The sequence below is a fragment of the Pteropus alecto genome, unplaced genomic scaffold (genome assembly GCF_000325575.1).
Source record: "Pteropus alecto unplaced genomic scaffold, ASM32557v1 scaffold12, whole genome shotgun sequence".
NCBI classification, from domain to species: domain Eukaryota; kingdom Metazoa; phylum Chordata; class Mammalia; order Chiroptera; family Pteropodidae; genus Pteropus; species Pteropus alecto.
The window spans coordinates 2200469-2204517 of record NW_006432669.1 but is presented as its reverse complement, the minus strand read 5'-3'; positions in this window follow the sequence as shown (position 1 = coordinate 2204517).

Here is a 4049-nt window from a genome sequence, read left to right as displayed (position 1 = left end):
ATATGCATTATATTTAGAAATATTTTTAATTTGATGCTAAATGATTTAATAAGTTGAGCTTCAAAGAAATACTTTATTATAGTAGTTGGCATTAGTTGGCAATTAGTTGGCATTCCTATACTGATTTGCAAGGCACTTCAATTTGATTTCTTTCAAGTCATAATGATAGAAATCAACTGCATCATTTTGACTGTTTACTGTGGGTCACATAGTGTACTAAGTTAGCTTTACATATGCATTGTCTCCTTTAATACTCACAACAATGGGATGAGGTAGATGGAATTATTCTCATTTTATAGATACACTATTTTAAGCTCATTACAGGCAGAACCCAGAATTTGAACCCAGGTTTATCTGTTTTAAATTCATTACTAACCCATCTAGGTGGGAATGTGGGGAAATGTGCATTCTCATGTATTGCTGGTAAGAGCAGTATATTTACCCTTAAAAATGCACATATTCTTTGACCCAGCAATTCCACTTCTATAAATATTTCCCAAGGAAATAAGTCACGTAATAGGTACTTATATCAGAGGTGTTCGTTACATTCTTTGTAATAGAGAAAAGCTGGTAACTATGTAAATGTTCAATTAAAATTGTTTAGATAAACTGTGGTATGACCATATAGCCATATATTGAATAGCCATTTTAATTTTTAAATAGTTTTATCCTTTTATTAATTCAACACATTTATTGATCTGCTCCCATGTGCCAGGCACTGTTTCAGACACTTGGGATACAACTATGAACAAAACAGATCAAGATTCCTGCTTTCATGGAGCTTATATTTTAGTAAGAGGAAGCAGACAGTAAACAGCAAAGACAATAATTAGTTAATTATATAGCACATTAGGTGAAAAGTGCTGCGGGAAAAAAGAGCAGAGTAAGGGAAAGCAGGAGTGAGGGTGGGGGCTGGGTAGTTTATAGTATTTTATAAAGTGGGCAGGATGGAGCTTATTGAAAAGGTGAGATTTGAGTAAAGACTTGGAAGAAGTGAGGTAATTAGTCAAGTGGATATCTGGAGAAAGATCATTCCAGGCAGAAGAAACAACTAGAGTAAAGAAAAATAACAAGGCGGCCAAGGTGGCTGAAATAGGAGGATCAAGGTGGTGACAAGGCCAGATTATGTAGGGTCTTGGAGGTCATGTAAAGACTTTGGCTTCTACTCCGAGAGAATGGGGAGCCAATGCAGGGTTTCAGGAGAGGAATGATAACACTGGCTGCTTGTAAGAATAGAATATAAGGGACAAAAGTAGAAGCAGTGGGGTATTTCAGCAATTCAGGAAAGAGATTTACATGTCCTTCACAGCAGTATGGGAGTAGCAGTGGTCGTGGACAGAAATAGTTAGACTCCGGATGTATTTTGAAAGTAGAACCAAAATTATTTCCTCATAGATTGGATGAAAGTGAGAGTAAAACAGAGGAGACAAGGATGACCACAGGGACCTGAAATTACCATCAGCTGAGATGTTACAGTGCTTTTATAATATGTGTTTGATATTTATAACATTCTTTGACGTTTCTCTTTTCAAGAGAAGGAACTTAATTTCCTTCCCTTTGAGTTGTGGGCTGGATTTAAAACCTGCTTCTAATGAATAGATTATGGTGAAAGTGAAAATGTGCGACTTCAAAGCTAGGTCCTAATTGGCATTGTGCCTTGCTCTCTTTAGGATTCACTCACTTGTGGGGAAGCCAGCTCCCATGTTGTGAGACTACGTAAGCAGCTATAAAGAAGGGGCCATGTTGCATGAAATCGAGGCCTCCTGACAACAGCCATAAATTGTTAACCAGTACAGATGGGTAAAGCCACAGGAGGAACAGGTTTGGTGGTGAAGATCAGGAGTTCAGTTTGAGATATCTGTTAGACAGGAAAGTGCAGATATTGAATAAACAGTTGGATTATGTCTAGAGTTATTAAGGATCTGGTCTGGAGATAGAAATTTGGAAGTCATCAGCATATAGATAGTATTTAAAGCCATGCAAGTTTATTATTTCTTTTTTTACACTTTCCAGAAAAAGACACAAAAAGGTACTCATGATCGCATTGTCCATCTATATCCTTGTTAATTTATTAACATTTTGATATATTTCCTTTCATTTTTATTTAACTTTAAAACATCATTGCAGTCAAACTGTGATTATCTAACTTCTTCCTGTTTTATTCAAACTTCAGAACCGTAATTTAACATTAATATAAGACTTTATAGAGTAGATGTGCTGTACTTAATTTAGCAATTTCCTGATTGTTGCACATTTAGGTTGTTTCCAAATTTTCAACATAAATAATGTTTCAATTAAAGTTTTTTGTGGAGAAATCCTTTTTTACATATACTAGCTTGTCAGAAGTGGAATTATTAGGTGAAAAGGATATAAACATTTTTAAGATTTCAATACATATTGCTAAGTTAATGTGATTTTTTAAAATTCTGACTAAAATTGGAACTTTAGGTTGATTGTAGTTTAGGAAATTGAGGTTGAAATAATTAAGCAATATGAGACAGCATATAAGCACTTCCTAATTTAAGAATGTTCCATTTGTATGCACCATTCATGTATACATATGGTGTATAATATATGGTGTATACTATTGATTGAAGCCAGTGTTTATTCATCTATAATTTTTCCATTTGTAACTAGAAAAAATTAGGTCTAGGTAGTTTGATATCTGTCCATTGCTTAATAGTATTTTGTAAAGCATTGTTAATTCTTACCTATAGAAGTAACAGCATTTTTCAGAGCTTCCCAGTTCAGCACTTGGCCAAAAATTACAGCAAGACATTGTCAAATAATAGACTTTGGTGAAATGTAAATTGGATTTTGTAATTTTTAATTACTTTCTGTGAGTGTTCTGATTTTATTTCACACGTTTTACTTGTTAAAACTTTTACAATGTTATGTTTTTAAGTATTTGTCTCCTCCACTAGTCTGTTTCCTTCTAGGTGACATGTTTTGCTTATCTTTGCATACTCAATATTATAGCACAGTTTATAGCTCATAGATGCTCAAGATTATTATTAGTAGTAAATTAATTTCTTGTCAAAGATTTATACTTAAAAGTTCTATATAATAGCATAATTTGCTTCTAATGTATCTAATATATCATATCATTATATACAATAGCATAATTTGGTTCTAATATATCATTGCTTCTAATATATCCTATATAATGATATATTAGAAGAAAACTAGTAGTTATTGATTGCTTATTTTGTGCCAAGGGCTAGGCTCTATGCTTCAAATACATTGTTTTATTTCATCACAAAACCCTTTGAGGTAGAAGTTATTACTCTCATTTTACACATGAAGAGAGAATCCTGGTTAAAATATAAATCAGATCATGTCACTCCTCTGCGCTAAACTATTTTTGTGTTGTCAGGTATGGTAGCCTTTACTCACGTGTGCATTTGAAATGTGGTTTGTCCAAATTAAAATATGCTCTAAGTGTAAAATACGTACTGGATTTCCAAGACCGAACATGAAAAATGGAGTGTAAAATACCTTGTAAATAATATTTTACGTTGATTACATGTCAAAATAATATTTTAGATATATTAGGTTACATAAAATTTATTATTAAAATTAATTTCACCAGTTGCCTTTTTCCTTTTTTAAGAAATGTACTTACTGGAAGTATTTAAATTATGTTTGTGGCTCACATTCTATTTCTGTTGGTCAAACCAGCCCTAGTGGCATTCATGTCCCACAGAATAGTCTACACAGCTGTGTACCCTCATGCTCTGTTACTCTCTGATCTCCTCTCCATGTTTTCCCCTTGCTCACTCTTCTCTAGCTACTCTGGCCTCCCTCCTACCAGGCTCACCTGGTTCTCTGCATCCTCAGAGCTTTTGCCTTCGTTGTTCCCACTGCCTGATTGCTTTTCTCCAAGATATTTACATTGTTCATTCTCACTCCTTCATGTCTTCTCTAAAATCCCACTTTCTCTGTGAGGCCTACTTCGGCTCTCCTATCTAAAATACAGGCTCTCCCTCCTTTTCCTTATTTTTTATCTTAACATTAGCGTGCTCTCTATTTTACTTCTCTTATTTGTC